Genomic DNA, 20,166 nt, shown 5'->3' on the forward strand with positions numbered 1-20,166 from the left:
TTTTTAAGGCAGAATATTAATAAAAATGAAACATAATAAAAAACCAAAGCACAGTAATATGAAGTTATCCCCTAATTTGTGACTAAATAAACGTAAATGTTATCCATAAACAATATTTGAATCCTGTTCTGTAAGACTAGACAGACTTGCTTATGCATGCACCAGTGTTGTTTCAGCTGTAGTCATCATGCAGTGTGCTCAGGTGGCCAAGAAGGCCAACAGCATCCTGGCTTGCATAAGAAGCAGTGTGGCCAGCAGGTCTAAGGAGGTGATTGTCCCCCTGTACTTGGCTCTGGTGAAGCCGCACCTCAAGTACTGTGTTCAGTTTTGGGCCCCTCGCTACAAGAAGGACATGGAGGTGCTCGAGGGAGTCCAGAGGAGGGTAACGAAGCTGGTGAGGGGTCTGGAGAACAAGTCTTATGAGGAGCAGCTGAGGGAGCTGGGGTTGTTTAGCCTGGAGAAGAGGAGGCTCAGGGGCGACCTCATCGCTCTCTATAGGTACCTTAAAGGAGGCTGTAGCGAGGTGGGGGTTGGTCTGTTCTCCCACGTGCCTGGTGACAGGACGAGGAGGAATGGGCGAAAGTTGCGCCAGGGGAGGTTTAGGTTGGATGTTAGGAAGAACTTCTTTACTGAAAGGGTTGTTAGGCATTGGAATGGGCTGCCCAGGGAGGTGGTTGAGTCGCCATCCCTGGAGGTCTTTAAAAGACGTTTAGATGTAGCCCTTAGTGATATGGTTTAGTGTAGGACTTGTTAGTGTTAGGGCAGAGGTTGGACTAGATGATCTTGGAGGTCTCTTCCAACCTAGACGATTCTGTGATTCTGTGATCTTTCCTGTGCACTTTTAAAATAAATGACTCTACAGATTTTGGAGCAGTTGCGATTTTAAGTCCCTAGGATATTAGACGTGCATGTCAGTAAGTTGTTACTGACATGACAGAGCTGTTAAACAGCCAGAATGCCAAATTGCAGGACTGACAGAAATTTAGTTTGATCCCACTTTTTCTTTTATCAAAAGTAACAATACTGCTGTGATAAGTGGTTTCAGATTGCTTTAAGAACTTATTTCAAGGAGAAACACTAAGGAAGCGAGGTTTTGCAAACAAAATGCTAGGTATGTCCTGAAAATGCAGTTCCATTTCACATACTTCTATTAGACTATCTCAATAAAATTAGCAGAGTAGCTTTCTGGGTACAAGATTCACTTCTTCAGGTCACAGCCATGGTAAATACATGGGATCTCCTGACAAAAAGAGGCAGGTGCTCTCCTGAAGTTGTCTCAGGCAGCTACTCAGGCATATGCTTGCAATACTGTATGGCTCTGTTTCGGTTATTCATTATAGTTGTTCTTTGGGGTGAGTGGGTCAGGAATTTCAATCCTTTGGTTTGGATCAGGTTCAGGTCAGTGAAAACTTTAAGTGACCTGACCCAGCCATGAACCAAAGATAGTCCCAGAAGTTTCCCTTGAGGTGGAAACTGGACTCCTGATGATGTTTATCTACTGGTGACACAGTATGGGTTTCTAGATAACATATGACATTGTGGGGTGCTCATGATCACAAACCCTTGTCCGGATAAAAAAAAAAAAAAAATAGAAATGGACCTTTTGCTGAATTTGATAAAGTTGCTAGTCACATTGTCAGTTGCTTTTAGTTCACTTTAATGGGTCTGGGAACCTGTAATTTTAGCAATGTGTCCCAAGCCTTTTATCTTGACTTGATCTATTTTTAAATGTTTTTATTTTCACAGCTAATTTGCAGATTCTCAGAGTATAAACTTACCATCCAGGACCACAATACCACATGGCTTTATGGTTTCATTGATTAGTTTCACCTTATTATCTTTAATTTATTAGGAGAAAAAGGAAAGTTCTTATATGCCATAGGTCATATAATTGAGATCAAAACAACAAAGATAAGTGCTGCTGCAACATTATAAGGGGAACCAAGCCAAGGATTGTGTGTGCATTTAACTCTGTGCACTATTGTTAGTTCAGCTTAGCCTGAACAAAACCAGCTTTCTCTTATCTTCTTGCTTACTGTTGTTTTTATTTGCCTACCCAAATTCCTACCTGGGCACTAAGATTATCTTCAAGAATCTCCTGAAATATTTCACATACACTGTAAGACAAAAGGATGAGTGATTAAAAATACAGGTTGCATTATTCAAGACTGTAGACATCAAGAGACACTTGTAAAGATTCTCCTTGCCAAAGAGACCCAGGTACCTGAAAGGCTGAGAAACTTACCCTCCCCGTTATAACTTTGGCTATTGCTACCAAAATTATTAAGATAATGTGAAAACACTGCAAAATGTTTACCATTTTTCCCCCAATTAATCCCCAATCTTATTTTTAAAATTCCCTATTACTAACAGCTGTAGGGCATCTGGTAGCATCTGTTGTGTGTGGTGTTTGTTTGTAGCCAGTTAAGTTGGTTTACTAACAGAATTTGCCCTGTTGTCTGGGTAGTGCTGACCTGCAGATCTGTGCACTCCACAGAGCACTAAGTATCACTGGCAAACTTCGATGGAAGTCTTCTTTTATCTCCCACTGGAAAGGATATTGTGTTTCATCCCCCAAACATAGAAAATGAGCCTTCCTCCCCTTTGCACAATTTCCTCTTATTTTATGTGCCCACCAATCTGTGCATGCGCAGTTGCCACTAGAACATTGGTGACTGAGGTTCCCCTGAAGTGGGGGACTTCTCCATCCCTTTTAATTCAAAACAGTGAAGAAGTAGATGTTACTATATAATTCACACTTCCTCTTCATTTGTGGCTTCAGAGAATGGCAAACACAACCTTCATCAATAGCCCACTGCAAAGAATCTGCACGATGAGAGCTGTAATTGCCTGTGGAGGAGAGAAATCAAGGTAAAACATGACACCAAACCTCCCCTGTGTTTAAAGAAATGAAGGGAAGCATGAGGGCATATAGGGTATGTTTTATTTCTTAAACCAGATTATTTTTTGCAAAGCTTGCGTTACCACAAAGACCAAAGATTGATAGGCCTTATCATGGTTAACCTAGTTTGTAACCTCTCCCTTTAAATTCGTCCAGATCAGACATTAATAATAAGCCTTCTAAGATAAATAGAGATGGATGTTTTATTAAGATAAATAAGATGGATGTTTCAGGGCATAGCACTGCAGAACAAGTTTCATTTTGGAATGCAGCCTAGTTTGAATCTGCTCTTTCAAATGGATGCTCTCTTCCGGTTATTGTTGGAGTGGTTTAGTAAGCATTAAATTACAGGTTGAAGACATTTTGGGTGATAAATAGGAAGAGCTGACGGTTCTGATGGGAGATATGTGAAATTGTATATCTTCTTATAATGTCTTTGGCCTATTAAATAATTGACAACCAAGTGAAACTAGTGTGCAAAGAAACACAAGAGGTGTTTTGAGAAATGTCCCTTCCTCCCCTTGAGGCCTAGCAGTAGTCTGCTAATAGGTTCTGCCAGTGATTATAACTAACAAATGAAACATAGAACTGTTGGATTCCTAACTTGATTTCAGGTCATTCACTTTGCAAAAAAACACCTCTGTGGAATGTGTATGTAAATAACCTAGCTTTTTAGATATTTGATGAGATTAAGTGGATTTCCTTTACCATATTTCTTATTTCTGAGCAGCTGCAAGTATGAAACATACCTCTCTGTGTAGAGGGCAGTCTTTCTTGCTCTAGCACAAAGCTTGAACCAATTCACTGTGCAAATACTCTGTGTATAGTCTGAGACCTCTCTGTCTGCTTGACCAGTACAGTTAATAGATTTTTTTTTTAAGGCCCTACAAGAACTGATCATCAGGTATGTGCTGCACACTGGTTGTTTTTATCCACTTAAGATACACAATATAAATTTTGGTTGAAATGCACCTCTCAAAAGGAAATTCACATGGAAGACATCAAGCAACAGAGAATCTCTTGGTAGTTTTTCTACAAATTTAGGTGATGTAGATGATACTTTTCCACTAAAAGAAAAGCTTTTGTGAGCTTCCAGAGATTGTCCGTCATTATAATTTCACATATCATTTGCTGCAAGTCAACTCTATCTAGAAGAGTAATACTCTATATGCCCCTATTGTATCTGTTATCCAGTAATATTTCCACGTGTGCTGAATTAATTGTATAACATAGTTGTTGGGGCACTTTCCATACATATGGCTGGTTAGAAAATTTATTGTAATAGGAAATTACAAAGGGAGTTTTTGGTGTTTTATTTTGTTGAAGTAAGAACCTAACAGTGAAGGGACTTTTTTTGTGTGTGTGTGTGTGTTCTACATGCATTTTTTTTTTAGTATTGTTGGAAGCCCTGAGTGCTTTTAGACTTAGGCCATTAAAAATGTAATTTCTTCAGCTAATTACAGTGACCTAAAACCTCTGTGTATAGAGTGCCTGAACTTGGCAGATGTCTTTCCCCCTGAAATTGGGCTTAGACTGTCTTGGATCCACAAAATTTAGGGGTCTCAAATTTAAGCTTTATAAAAGGGAATATTGAAAGTTACTGTCTTCTTGGTTATTCTCCATGATCAGTAAATACCTGGGACTTCATAAACCACTGGGATATGTTCTGGGTTGGGTGAGAGTTAAATAAAATGACCCTGTTTTTGTAGATTGATTGACAGCTTCATCAGCATCCTGAATGTTATAAATTGAACATTTTAACACTAAATTCATTATCATTAGGTAATCCACCAAAAGAGGAAAAGTCAGGTTTGATACCACTTCCCTGGGGGCTTACTACAAAAGTCTCAGGGCAATAGACTATATTACATCATAGCTTGTTGTGCTGTAAGTGGGAGCCACAGTCCTAATTCCAAACTCAAACACAGGAATAAGTATTTCGTGTTTTGTTTTTGACATTATTCTTTGTCTTCAGTTTCCTGATCAGCTCTTAAGGGGGATGTTGTGGTATGCATTAATAAAATAATATTTGAGTTAAAGTCCTGTGGAGGGAAATGAAAAAAAAATCACTTCAACTTGGGTAAATTCTAGGTGAGGCCTGTTGTCCACAAAAGTAGAGGAGAAGAAAACTTAAATATATTTTATTGTAAAACAAATATGTAGAATATTCTTCCTTTAGCATTACAGAAGTTCAGGTTGCATAGATCTATCTGGCTATTTGACCAGTCAGTTGGAGAATCGATTAAACTGAGCATAATTTTAAATCTACAATTTTAATATGCGGATCTTCATCTGAGGTTTGCTTTCTAATTGATTTTTGTGACACTGACCTCCCAGATTCTGCAGACAGTTCTGTCAGTCTGTGTAACCTGTTGATGTTGCCTGCCTTTTTCAGTCCAATGGGCGTTGAGGACTGCTGAGTTAAGAAGGTAAATTAAAAACCCATACACCAAACACTGAGGATGTTAAAGGACTGAATTATGTGGAAACTGGGCACAGTAAGGGAATATGAATAATACACATCCATCCTAAAAGAATGCATAAATTATTTGTTTTGAATACTGCATCTTACGTGTTTGTAAAGAACCGTCAAAACTTCTGCCTTACCTTCTACATAAGAAAATGGAAAGTCTCCTCTTTAAGTGTCTGATCTTGGTGATCTGCAGGTGCTGAGAAGAATTAGTACAAATTTGAGCTGGATAGCATTTGCACCAATAAAACTTAATTTTGTAGTTTCGTATAATAAATTTGGCAACTCTAACTGCTTGTAAAAAAAAATATATATTATTTATCTACTTTTAACATGGGTCAGGTGGCTTGTATTTTTTTAAGTAGTCCTTGAACAAATTTTTTTTAGTTTAGTAACACAACTTGGGATGAGCCATGAAGTTTCTTTAAAGAGGGAAATGGTTTATTTTCTTAATAATAAAAACCAGTTGTGTTATATATCAAAATGTTAAATATATGTGGAACCTGTTTGTCCCATTACTTATAATGTGGTTGGCCAGCTGAGTCATGGTTCTGCTCCTCCAGTGAGCTGTTTAAAATAGGAGTAGAAAGGGGAACATGATAAACGCTATAAGGGATAATTGAAAACCTAATGTAATTTAAAAAACCTATTTCCCCCTCTTGGCATGCAAAGACCTGTATTTTTTAAACAATGCATTCCTTGGAGTATTTGCAAGGAGGGAATTCATAAAAGAATTCTTGGATTTGGGGGAAAAAAAAAAGGCAGGAGGGAGTCAAGACAGAATCCTTAAACTTGATCAAGATGAACAATTGTAAATGTAAATAAATGTAAATATTTTGTGTACCATAGTAAAATATTTTTGTTAATCTTCCTATTCATTTTGTGGTGGAAGAAGTAATGTTGTAATATGGTTGCTTTAGTCCCAACTATGATGGTGTTGCATCTGTTTTATTTGACATATCTTCATTCCTTCACTATGCATTTTAAATGTGAGCTTAACTTTGTGTTTGTCACCATAACATGGTGGTTGCTCTCAAATTAAAGAAAGTGACCTCTGACCTTATGGATAACAAAATTAATGCAGAAGGTAATGCCTTGGCATCTGGTTCACAGAGATGTGCTTTTGAACTGGTGGCTGCAGGTCAGGGTCATTGTGAGAAGGACTTGGCAGAAAACTGCTGGGCATAGTTATCTAAATAATGTGATCTCTATCCATAAGGCTGCAAACCAATCCCCACAGAGGGACTTTTATCAATGACGCACTCCCCTTGTCATGCAATTATTTTACATTCTCTTGATTATTTTCCTGGAAGATTGAAGTCCCTTAATTTTACTACAGAACCTTGTCTTCAATACCTTCAATCAAAGTCAGAATCTTAGTGAAGTGATATTGAGCAACAAATGTCATACATTTGGTTAACTTTTTTACAGCTCTACTTTTCCACTGACAAATATGAAGGAATAATACAGCACATACATGTTTCCAGAGTCTGGAATGCCTTATATGTAAATTATGAGACATATTATTGATTTGAAAGTGCTTCAAAAATACTGTTTTCTTGGCAATATTTTTTGTGGTATTTATAGTGAGTGTGGGTGTATAGAAACACTATTGGAACTCCTGAAATTCTGTGAGAACTTGCTTGTTCTTAGTACCCCCTCTATAATGCTCCAGCAGGAACAACAAAGATCCCACTTGGTTAGAGTCCATTCAGCAAGACATTGTGATAGGCAATACCACCAATAGAGGCTGTTTTTTTTGTTACGTTAGTGAGCCTGAAGTCAACAGAGAGTACTAGAATGATTCAATGATTTCATTCTATTGCTCTGCCAGAATCATTATAATGATGACTGTCAGTTCAAGGACAAAAGATGTCATGTGCTCTTAGATATTTCCACTGCTACGTATAACTGATGCCAGCATAAATTGCTGTAGATTTAAGATTAAGATTGGCCTTCTGTTCTTAGCCATGTTCATTTCAACTTCGCTAGATTGGAAAAAAAATGGTCAGTAATAACCTGGGGGTGTTGTTTTCATGAAAGGAGCTGTACAAAGAATGTAAGATACGCATACTGTTTAACTATGGTATATGCCCATATGTACTTCAGCATAGATTCTGATTTGTGTTGGAAAATATTTATGTACTAGCAAAAAATATTTGCTGAAACTCATTTCCCTGCTTGAATTATGTATAAAATCTGTTTTTACAAATCAGCTACTGGGAACTACTGTAAGCAATATTTAGTTTATCACTGTATATAAGGCATAAGTGCCAATAAGAAAGTTTGCTGGTTCTGTAACATGGAGAAAAGTAGGGTAGTCTTGTGGTAAGACTAGAACTTGCACCTTTTTTGTTCTGAGTGTGCCATTTAAACATGTTTAACTGCAGTTCTTTTGGCTCTCAAGATCCTAAGCCTTTTGGAAAAAAGGCTATTTCTACTCTACGTGGTGCAGTGAAGCCCACTGTAGCTTCTAGATACTAGTGCAATATTACCAACTGAGAAGAGTCCAGAGCTCAAAAGTCAAAAGAAGATATTAAAATTAACCCGAAGCAGTGCTTGGTACAAAGACTATGGATTTCAGTTAAATGGCCGGGACTTTGTATTCCTACCTTTCTTTCTCATAGTCTGAACTAAGGGCTTCAGACGATGAACCAATGAAAAACTCAGTGACCTTTCACCATGGAGGGCACTCACACGTTGTCTGGAATATTTGTCAAAACAAGCTCTCTGGTTATTGTAAAAGTAGGCTGACAATACTCAAGCATATGAATTTTAATGTATACCTGTTTGCTCCTATGTTGTGCTTTTTTTGTTCCTTTGTTATTTAGAAAAAAGTCTTTTTATTTTTTTTAAAAAATTTTTTTTATCCTGTACCATAGATGCGAATTTGCCTTTTTAACATGCAGAAATACTGGAACGGCTGACAGTTGTGCAAGAAAGCCATAGATAGATCATGTGGTATAGGAAATGGCTTTTCATCTCTCAGACAAGGGGATGCATTTAGTTAACTAAATTCCTCCATGGCCAACTCAAAGTCTAAGCTGCCTGCCCATCAACATGAAGTGGTGGTGTAAAGGTTGTAAAATACTCCCATTACATGCAGATCAAACATATCCTTGTTCAGAGCATTCTAGATTTTTCTGACTCTTTTTCATTTCCCTCTAGTTTTAGACATAGATTTAGTATATTTGGTATAACTCCCCCCCCCCCCCCCCGATATTACTATATATACATATATGTATTTTTGCTTACTCTGAAGAAAATACATTTTTCCTTTAGAAAAAAATGCTTTTTGGTTTATAGTTTTGTCAGCTCACCAAGAAATATATGTGCTTGTAGATATATATTGTAAAAGTATCTAGAAAATGTGTGAAATATTTACTGCTCATACAGAAATACTTCTTGTGCCTTCTAGTAAAACAAAAGCAGTTCTCAGTTTGCTGTCCTGCATGTGATGAAAAGTATGAGTTCATAATAATGTAGGACAAAAAACAAACAAACAAGCCAGCCTCTTTAGTGGAGAACATGTTTAGGATATATATATTGAAGTACAATTAATACAGAGGAAGTAAAGTATTTGAAGCTTGATCATAAATATTGCACCTGTATTGTGCATGGCAATCTTTTTGCAGTGCCATGTACACCTATTAATAATGTGTGAGTTATATGTAATTTCCTTTCTGGGGATTCCTCCTGGAATAGCTGGTGTTACTAACTTCTGCTTACTGGTGGGGGAGTTTGCAATATTCATACAAAGCAGTTGTGAGACTCCAGAGCCTACAGGATTTGTTGTGTATTACTGCTCACTCCCATGTAGGATTCACAATGATTTTTTCCCTGGGTCTTGCAATAGCATTATTATCAACGTGCAGTACAAAGGTCTCTCCAGAATTAATAGAAACGTAATCTATTTGCAGTAAGTTGAAAAAAGTGTGTTGTTTTTTTTTGTTGTTGTTTTTATTCATAAACAGTGTTGACTGAATATGCTGTTGGTTATGTTTGTGGGTTTTTGATTTAGGGGGATTGAAAAAGTCTGACATGAATTATTTGAGTGATTTCTTTACTGAAAAATTGGATTTCTTTTAGTGGACACTTGTAATTCAGGAGGCTGACAAACTTCTTCCTTTAAAATGAAACTGCTTTCCATCTACTGTGAGACCCCTTTCTGCAATTTCAGAAGGGAGCTTTTTGCTGTTGGCGAGGTTTATGCATAGTTTGTGTGCAGACCTCCTTGTCTTCACAAGAAATCCTAAATGAGGCCAGAATCTAGGGTGCAGTAATAGTTCTGAGATTGTAAACTGTAGCTCCTAAAACAAATGTAAGGTTCTTACTAGGTCATGAAATCTCTCAGAAACCTCACAGCAGAGTCATGTAAGCTAATAGAATAAAGCCTTTAACCTACTGAACAACATTAGGCAGATATCATATTAGGTAACCTTGTCTAAATGGTGGTGAAGTACACTTAGGAGAAATGCTGTCAGAAGTACACGTGCCGGAAATGGTTACATGATCTCATAAATGCTTTGAAAAGCTTGAACAACTACATTTCATTTACATTTTCTTTCATCGTCCTGAAATAAAAACCTCTTTTGTTAAGGCTGCTTTAAAAGAGAGTGGGGGAAGGAGCTGTTTTACTGCAAAGGAGAAGAGTTAATTCACTTTATATTTTATGTGTCCTGCTATGAAATGTTAATTCTACTGTCAAAATCCTTTAAGAACCCTGCACTGTGACAAAAACAAACAAACAACTAACCAAATAACCAAAAAACAACAACAACAAAAACACCCACATGTTGATGTAAAAAACAAACAAACGTTAAATGAATTGGGATGACACAAATCCAATCAGTTAAATTTGATATCTGTAAGGACTGGGTGGGTAGAGTGACTTAGATCTATCAGTGATTCATGCATGAGATCTTATAGAATGAATAATACTGGACCTTCGGAAAAACAAACCTATTTGTTACTGAAAGGAAAATTGACCAGCTTTCAGTTGACACCATTGGACCAGGTATTGAACAAAGAAATAAAACAGTTGTTTCAGAAGAGAAGTTGACAGTTACTCATTTGGGAAGATCCCTGTGCAGCCTGTGATACAAAACTATTTCCTTCTGCTTTATCTTTTCTGATATTGTTGCATGATGACTGTTGGTAGGGGCCTTCCACCAGAGGCAGGTTTGAGCTGTTTGTGCATATGTTGCCACAACCTTGATCACTAGTCAGTGTAATCCCTCCTGCTGGAAAGAGTCATTAAGAAAATGATCTGTCCTTTATTTTGAATTATTGGGACATTAGAGATCAAAAAAAATGAAGTTGGCTACAAGGTAGAAAACAACAATTCAGGAAAAGTCAATGTTGCTAAAACATGAAGGTGTAGCCTCTTTTGTGAGTGACATCACTTTTTGAAAAGCCTGGTTCTAAAGTTGGGCCTGAGGCTGTTATGTGCTTCACACAGCAGCCTGTCAACACTACGAGCATCTTCTACAATAGTGTGGAGTTGGTACCTTTGAATGTGCTAACAGTGAAATATTACCCCATCATCCCACAACAACCTTCTGCACTATGAAACGGTTTTTTTGAATTGCAAGGCAGCAAGTGTTTATTTCCTCGCCTTTAACAGAATGTGGCAGGCTAGCATTGCAGCGATGTGAACCATTATTACTGCTCTCACTGAGGAGCTCCTTAGAGCAGTTCATCTCGTGTGTGGGAACCATGGGTTCTTGGGAAGGAGACCAGTTGTCGATTGCTTCCTCTGCCGAAGCAGAACACCCAGGCTCCATTACAAAATCTAGAAATATAGAGGGTGTGAAACAGGAGAAAAAAACACTGAAAATGTGTTTGACTAGTATTACTACTTTTATAGCTAGGGACATCTATGCTTTTATTACTTGCCTGTCTAGTGTTGCTAGTGACCATGGTGCTGGTCCTGATGGGCAAGCATTTTGTTGTGCTAAATTTGTTAAATTTGCAAATGATTAGAGAGAATGACTTCGGAAAATGCATATAGTTTTCCGAATTATGGACTACATGTGGCAGTAACTGGCAATAAATTCAGAGCTTCGATAAATCTAGGCAATACATAATTTGCAATTAATAAGAACTGCTCTCATGAGATACTATTACAACACTTCCTTCAAAATACAGTGCTTCCTTCAAAACAGTGCTTCTTCCAAAATGATAAGTCACACACATTTACTGTACTTTCATCCAAGTAGTTCCCAGGGGGTTTAACACAGTCTTTTGGTTAAGTTGTAAAGACAATAAGCTGGATTCTCGTCTCAAAATGTCAGATAAAAACTGGGAGGAGCTCCACCTAAAGTCAGGTAAAAGTTTGTGTGAAGGAAGAAGAGGTGCAAGTATAAACATAAATATACATTATTTGGGTTAGCACACAGAGTTTTACTAAATAAGAAACTACTGCCTTGGGACATGCAACCACATTGAGAGAAAAATGAGTTCTGATTTAATAGCTTTGGCAGAGTCATATGCAGTTGGGAACAGAGAAGTGCTAGAAACTGTTACACTGAAAAATTAAAGTCAAATATATCTAAACATAGTAAAATTTTGTTGCCTTTTTCCAATTAAGTCAAAACTGAACTTGTTTGTATGACTACTCTCAGATAGGCCCATTTCTGCTGGGCACAATAAAATTTAGATGAATGAAATAGTTGATTTAAGTAATCCTTTGTCTTATGTATGTGTATAAATTAAAGCATGATGAAATCTTTTTGTAATTCATTCTAGCCACAAAAATATTTCTCTGGGTTTTTCTGGAGAGAGATAAGAAAACAGCTATTGCACAGGAATAAAGATTTCATATTTGACTATACAATAAACTGAGAGCTCTATAAAAACAGATCCAACATGTAGGCCATTTTGTGTTTCCATGTAGGTATTAGACTTTTATTTCTCCCGATGAAATTGTACATGTGGAAAGTGTCCTTCGGACAGTTTGCTGATAGCTTAAACTCCTTTTTTTTGCACACCCCACATAGACAGTGCAAGTCACCTCCTGGACAACACCAATACAATGTTTTAAGAGCCAAGAATTCTTAATTTCATGAATAACAAATTAAAATATATGCAGATATTGTCCAATATTGATTAATCAAATTTCAATGTTGCCAGAAAACTTTCTGGCCATTTTAAATGAATGAATGAGTGTATTCATAATAGGAATAAATAAATTGGAATATTTTTTTCATCACTTTACCAGTGTTCATTTGTGGCAAGGTGACAAGTTGTCCATAGCTTTGTTTAGTTACTGAAAAGCAAAATAAAACAAGATTTAAAGCTTTTATTTTTAATTATTTTTTAGATTATTTTTGCTTTTTATTGATTTTTTTTCCAAGTTAGTTGAAATCTTTTAAAACTATTTTTGGTTTCAACAGCCACAAAACAAATAAATTTCTTCATCTAGTTCTGATGCTGCAATTGTTCTATATTCTCTTTCTGACTTGAGCTGACAAACCAGTTCTTCACTTTGAGCAAGAGTTTTTCCAATAGATCACCAATATCCGTTGTTCCTGCCTTTGTTTCTAGCTAGTCTGCAGCATGAGTACGTGTCTGACTTGCCAAACACACATAAATCATGTCTTAAGGTCATCTTTATTACTTTCTTCTGCTTACTTAGGAAGTGCACCATCAATCAGCACTTGTGAGCCTGCATCCCTGTCATCCATTGTGGCTGGCTTGTGTGACTAGTGTTAATGCTATAAGCAGAGAATGAGTGAGCCTGGATTTAGAAAGGCAAAGGGTAAATCCATGAAGGAGAACTGGTGCAGGTTCTGCTGATGGAGTGGAAAGAAACTTAAGCAAGTTGCAGGCGTGTTGTCAGATCAGTGATGTCCTTGCAATTTTTCTACAGTCTCTCTGCTAAAGATATTGTACTAGAAATAAGCCCCAGGCAAAGTGATAGTGGTGCTGAGGAAGTATACTCTGCTGATGGACATTTTGCATTGCTTTTCTTTGTCCTTTCTTTGTCCCTGTGTTTTTTTCATTTGTTTGTTTGTGGGGTTGTTTGTCTTGTTTTATTTATTTAATTTATTTTTTGTATGTTATAGGCTGACTCCTAAATATTTTTAAATGCTGTACAGTTCCTGATACTGCATTTTAATACTGCTTTTTAACATGGGACGGGTGATAACCAGCATGTGAACATTATGTCCACAGTTACTTGTTAAATTGCTCAAAGGCCAATGAGATATACAGAGTTTTGATTCCTTTTTGCTTTTGGACCTAAACAATCTGTGGGAGCATCGTTGTCGTAAAGGGACCTAACAGCACAAGTCTTGCTCCTGGAGTGCAGGCCTGGTTTATGCAGGGGAGGTAACTGGCTGTATCTCATTGTATTAGTGATTGTCTTCCATCTCACTGAAATGAAAAGGTTCATAGATTCTTAGGAAATACTGTTTGCTTTTCAAAAACGTGCTAGTATGGATAGAGTTGCATTACTTGCCTTCCTCTCAGTCTGCTCTTGTATCACCTCAGACTATATTCCATCAGATGTTATTAAGTTTACAGAAAATCGGGCTCGATGTTTGCATAAGAGGTGGTAAAAGAAAACTCAAAACTCAAAAGTGTAGGTGATTCAGAGAAAAATCTTTTAAATTTTATCTAACTTGTCTAAGATTCCTGGGCCCAATTATATTCTTACACTGTGGAAAAATCTTGTTAAGAAATTACTGAACTAGGTAGAAAATCTCAAGAGAGGAAGCTTCTCTAAGATACTTCTTTTAGATCTTGTTCCCAATCAAGCAGTATATACAATCTTTTCAAGGTATTTTGGCACTTGGCTTGAAGATCTTTGCCAGAACCCAGAAGTGCATGAAAACGATTAACAAAAATAAACTGTGTTAATTGGACAAACAAGAGTTTTCACATCTGCCTGATTTAAGACTTCAGAAAATAATTCATTTTGTTTCTGGAGTTTCCCCTTTCTGTTTTGTGGCCTCTCCTACTCTTTTAAGATTTATTTACAGAGATGGCCTTAACTTTATCTGTCACAAGTAGCAGAATGATGTTGATTCAGTTGCCATGTATTTTGATAAATCAATTCCCTAATGCACATCAAATTGATTTAGCCCATCTTTAAGTGTCAAAAAGAATGCTTAGTGAGGTAGCACTTACGGGTATATTGAGAGTGACTGACTCCCAAATATTGTTTGAATAATGACTTCTTGCTTCCCAATCTGCTAACATCCACATTTTAGGCATGAAGAAAGGTGCCTGCAATCTCAATAAAGAGACTTCTGGCTGACGTTTCCCTCAAAGCTTATTCTACTTTGAGTTGCATTTTTGTGACTACATTCAACATGGAAAGAGAAACATTGTAAGGCTTGATGTCACATCTTATTTAGAGTCAGTTCAGGAGTACAGAGAAGGAATTCTGTAAATGCAGACATCTCAGTGTGTAGTTCCTACCAATAATAAAATAACTAAGGTAAAAGAAAACTGATACTGAGCAAAAATGTCAGACAGAAAATGAAAAGGCAAAAATCCACATTTCTGCATAAACAATGATGGGAAGTTAGTAGTCTTGTCCTAATTTTTGAAATTGCCATTAATTACTTACTACTCACTGGGATGGGTTAATTTTGGGGTCCATTCATTTTACCCAATAAAAATTTTGCTTAGGAAAAGATGAAGAAATTAGCTTGGAAAAAATACAAACTATGAGCAAGCTATTACTTATTCTACGTTAGTTGTGCATATTCTGATCCCACATAAGGATGTTGAAACTAAGGAGCAATTTGCTTTAATAGTGTCAGTTTTATCTTAGCATTTTGATTAACTGCTTGTGGGATTGTTTGTAAAATAACGTTTTTTAACAAGTCTAAGTGAAATATTTCAAAATGATTATGTTGATTCAGTAACCCAGAATTAAGTATTATTGAAACTATGTTAAGCATTTGGGATTTTTGGTTTTTCATTTCATAGAGGAGAGCTTGTGCCAGCAGAAAAGGAGTTTCTGTTCCTACCAGACTGTATTGCATTGAATATCATGTTGAATTTAGAGACAACAGTTGGAAGCACTATTAAAGGCTCAGTTTTAATATCAGAATTAATGCTTAGATAGACAGATATGCTGCAAGATATGCTGAAGATATACTCACTCTGTTCTGGATGTGCCAGGTAAAATGGACAGTACTCTTTATCCTAAAATGGTTTTGAAATCTTCCAGTCTTCCAATCTTGCAGTATGAGTCTTTGAAAAATTTAAATGTAAGTCTGTGCACAGTCTTGGTGAAATTCTTTTCAAATGTGGTTTGAAAAACTATTTCTTAACAAAATCCTGTTAAAAAGTATGTACTTTTTAGAAATGAAAGCTTAGTCTTGAAATAGACCTAATCTGTTGTTGTTGTTTTTTTGTTTTTATAAATTATCTTTTGATCAGATTTACTTCCTTTAGGAGGTAGAAAGGCAAGATAATGACCTACAGTAGGTCATGGAATTGTCACTGAATTTGACTATTTTCATTTTCAGCAGCTGAGAATTTTGATTTGTGTCCTCACCTCAGATTTAATGTCTGATTTAAGGACGTATAATTTCTTTGTTTCTGTGAGGTAGACTTGCACATAGCCATTAGCAACCTTTGGAAACGATGTCTTGGCATTTATTGCTCTCTGTGTTTTTGAGCACGTTGCCATTTTCATCTCTTTTTCAGTTAAGATCCCTTGACTTTCAGCAAGGGCTACAGACTGTTTGACCTTCCAAACTAAAGTTGCATACCAAGTTGTTAACTTACCTGTTGCCCAAGTAATCCATATGCCTTGCCTCCACCACCCAGCAAGGGTTTGTTGGGAGAAGGAAAGTATGCAGCTCACAACTCTGTCCTTATTGCAATTTCCATTTTAAACCTCAACCTTTTAAAAATCCTTTATCAAAGTTGTTTAGTCTCTTTCCAAATTTGTTCTTGGCCCTGGAAACACTTAAGCACCTGAGCATTGTTATCATACAACTAGCACTGCTGACTCAACATGATTGAGGTGAGAGTGCTCAAAAGGACGAAGGAGCATATGTGTTCAACTGCAGACAGACTCATAATTTATAGAGCCAGCATTTATACTCAATATTGTAGAAAGGAACAGATGATAAGAACGTGAAGTCTGTTCAGTACCTACAGAGAGTATTGCATGTGCAGTGGTCACAGAGGTCTGACTCCTGTATAGGTCTCACAGAAGTATGTTTCCATCTTCAGACACTTTTCAAAATCTGACAGTCTCCCTGCTTTAAAGAGCTCAAACTGTCAAAGAGCAGGAAAGCGTCAGGCTAAGTAAAGCAATTGGGACAGAGTGCGTACGTGTAACTTTGAATACAAAGGTGATGAACTGCAGATGTTTAGATCTGACATCAGGGTAGTATTACAGCTGTCTTCATTCTTCTGAATCAGCCAGATGTTATAAGTCTCTCTGTTTTTCTCTCATCCCACAGCTTTGATTGGAGTGCTATTTGTGTCCTATTTGACAGTGATACTGTTTTCTGATTAGTGACAGTATTGTGATGTAGGCGGGGTGTTTTTGTTTTGTTTTGTTGTCCACATTGATTGCTACACATTGTACAAACCTGTAAGTGCAAATAATAATAATGAAAAAATTAGAAAGCAGGATCGTAACACACTGGAAATTTCAAGGACATCTCATCTTTTCTGACTTGTTCAGAGTAATTGAAGAGAACTTAACCTAGTAGAAAGTTATAGAATCTGTTGCACGCAGGTTGTTAGGAAAGCTTGCACATGCTAACAGAGGAGAAACTACTGTGAATGAGAGATTTGCATTATATATAACGTGAATGATAAAATCAGTAGCCTCACCCATGAAACTTTAAATAGCGTTGGTTGATTTAGAAGAAAACTAAGCAAGGCTCATGTTATTCCAGCTTTTGATTGCAAGGTGGGAAGTGCTTAAGTTGCTGTGTTCTAACAAGGTGCTACCGGAGAGGTTGGTCCAAATAATTAATCTGTACATGTGCTCTTAGCCAACCCTGTGGTAAATTAGGACATATTAGATTAAATGATCATAAATGTACTCTTACAAATTGTTTTTCTTTGTAAAGGGTGTGGATTAAGAGTACACTGGACTCATTGCTATGACTCAACTACAGATGGTAACTTGTTAAACTAGAGTAACTCAATCAATTTCATTTGTGTCTGCACACCCAATTCTTCTATAATGACATGGAAATAACACACAGAAATGCAAGATGGTCAGAACTGAATTTCTAGGTTTAGTTTGAAACTTTGATATACTTTTCAAGAAACCTAGGGAGGTGATTCATAATCACCACCAGCCGCCTTAGACATATTGACTATGTAGATTGTGAACACAGTTACTATATTCATTTTCATTTCCACCAGCATGCTTCTAAGCTATTTTCTCTCTTTAATATTTGTTAGGAATACATTTCACTGATTATGCTGTAGAAGCACTTACCTTGTATTTGTGTCCCAAATTATCCTGGATATTTTTCTCTCATCATCTTATTTATTGTTGGTGCCTTTCTCAAAACGTATTATTAAATCATATGTTCAGGATGCTTTATACCTGAGTATCCTATTTTATTACCTGAGTATCCAATTGACATCAATAGTCACCATTCTGGAATACTGTTGGAAAGGGTTCACATGGTGATGGACCTGTCTCAGAAGACATGATAAAAGGCTTGTTACTTTCGCAGAGGAAATTTTCCCACCGACTACTGCTGCTCCCAGTGGGCTCGTAATCAGATAGAGCAAAATGAGTAAAACTACATGAACAGGAAAATATTTCCGGACTTCTATGAAGGTAACAGAAACTGGCCCCAAGATTCAATGAGAATGTTAATATCCAGTTGTTTTTAAAGCTATGTTTTGTTTGTTTGTTTTGTTTGTTTGCTTGTTTGTTTTAATCCAGAATTTCTGAATTTTGGGCTAGTCGCATCAGTTAGCAGAGCAAAGTCAGCAGTTCCACTGCATCCATAGTAAAAACAGAATTCTCTGCCATTGAGACTTTTTGTTAGCATGTCTCCATCCTTAAACTGGGAGACCACTTTACACATGGTTGGACAGACTCCTTATCATACCTGACAGTGCTAGTCCAGTGGAAACATTGCTATGGTTGATTTTTAAAATATTTTCTTAAAGGTATTTCAGGTGTCGCTGGAATGCAGTCATCTCATATTTTTCCTGTATAACAGTAACAGTTCTGCAAATGTATAACTGCTTTTTCCCAGAATATTTTTCAATCTTAAAGCATACATTTGATATTCTTTATAGTAGATATGTATGTGATGCAATAAACTCTGTTTATTGTCTGCGTTTCACCTCCTTTCCCGAAATCCGTTTGAAAGCACACAGTGATACAAGAGGATATTTCAAATCAGTGGTTGGTTTCTAAAATATTTTTTTCTTTAGGTTTTGAAATATAACTAATTGCTTGAAAAGATCTGAATCTTGCATAAAGTATGTTTTAGACTTGAGAGTAAAGCCACTTTGGATTTCTAAGGCCTCCCACTTACTTCATACATAACTCTCACAAAATTGCTGTTGATGCTTTTTGTCTTTTCATTTCTTCTGGAGGGAAAAAAAAAAGGTTTGTAATGAAAAAAACAGATTATTATTATTATCATTATTATTTATCTTTATTTTGAATTGGAAGGAAGACTTCCCACTGTGTACAGCAGTGGTATTACTGTCTTATTGGATCCTAAAGTTCTTTGAAGTCTAGCACGCTAGGAGAAATGAAAGCTATGTGGATGAACAAGAAATGTAGGGGAGTAGAAAAATAATGTTTTCAAGCTCTGGTTTTGGTAGTAACTTAAAAAGCAAATAGCATCAGCTAAGAGCCGCTGCTGCCAGTCTGAAGCTGCATTGAAGACAGGCCCAGAGGAACATTCAGACCGACTTAAACTTTGTAGCTAAGGTTTACATTTTCTTTAAAGTGAGATTCCCATTCCCATCTCAAGGTTATCTTACTGATAGCTTTTGAAACAGTCAGACCACTTTCCAATGGATGGATGTTCAGAAGTTTGACAGTCTGTGCATTGATCCTACTCTTGCATGAAAATGGCTTTATCAAGCCTATAATTAGAAATGAAATAGTCTTAAATGGTTTCCACACAGCTTGACTTTCAAAGAGGTTCCAGTTTCACATAACTTCATATAAACAGAGAATCAGAAGATATAACCAGATACCACAGTTCCTGCTTACTAATTGCCATAAAGCAGAGCCATCTGCTTTATACAAAGTCTAGGTCAGGTAATCCTTCTAAACTGTGACCTCTGGGGCTCCATGGAGCTTGTTCTTGATTAAATAAAACCTTCTTAGGAAGTTATGGGGAAACTTGGTGCAACTTCAGTCTGAGCAGAGAATGTAACTGACTGGATTTCTGTATAATTTTAAGCAGACAGTTCTGAGCTGATAGCCTATCTTTTGAACTTTTCTTAACGGCGTTAGTCTTTCATAGCAATTCAAGGTACAAGTGAATTATTTTCAGTCTTTAAAATTATTCCTCATAAAAATAAATTAGATAACAAATGATTTAAACATAAATTCATAGCAATTAAAGACAAAGTGAAGTGACTGAATGTTTCACCAACCTAAACAAAAATCAGAATCCATTCTGGGGAAAATGTCATGTATCCCCAATTATGTGCAGTTGTCTAACATTTTTTTAGAGATCATGGCCCACAGTTGTAGTAGGGTGGTAAATATGAATGGAATACAACTAAAAATATCTGCAGCCTAGCAAATATAGTAAAGCACTTTTAATTCATCACAACTGCTTTATTACTATCATGCATGCTTTCAATG

The 20,166-nt window shown here is 36.7% G+C and overlaps 1 protein-coding gene across 4 annotated transcripts in view; it reads left to right on the forward strand.

Annotated features, from left to right (window-relative positions):
* LOC308199825 (uncharacterized protein) overlaps positions 1–20,166 on the forward strand; it is a 605,136-nt gene that overhangs the window by 113,981 nt on the left and 470,989 nt on the right. The window contains exon 6 of one of the 4 annotated variants that reach the window (XM_080604496.1): positions 2,783–2,871. The exons of the other annotated variants lie outside the window; for them this stretch is intronic. The gene's annotated coding sequence lies outside the window, so the exon portion shown is untranslated. The remainder of the gene's footprint in view (positions 1–2,782; positions 2,872–20,166) is intronic. 4 annotated transcript variants of the gene reach the window in all.

This window comes from Anser brachyrhynchus (genome assembly GCF_964034855.1).
Source record: "Anser brachyrhynchus genome assembly, chromosome: 9".
NCBI classification, from domain to species: Eukaryota; Metazoa; Chordata; class Aves; order Anseriformes; family Anatidae; genus Anser; species Anser brachyrhynchus.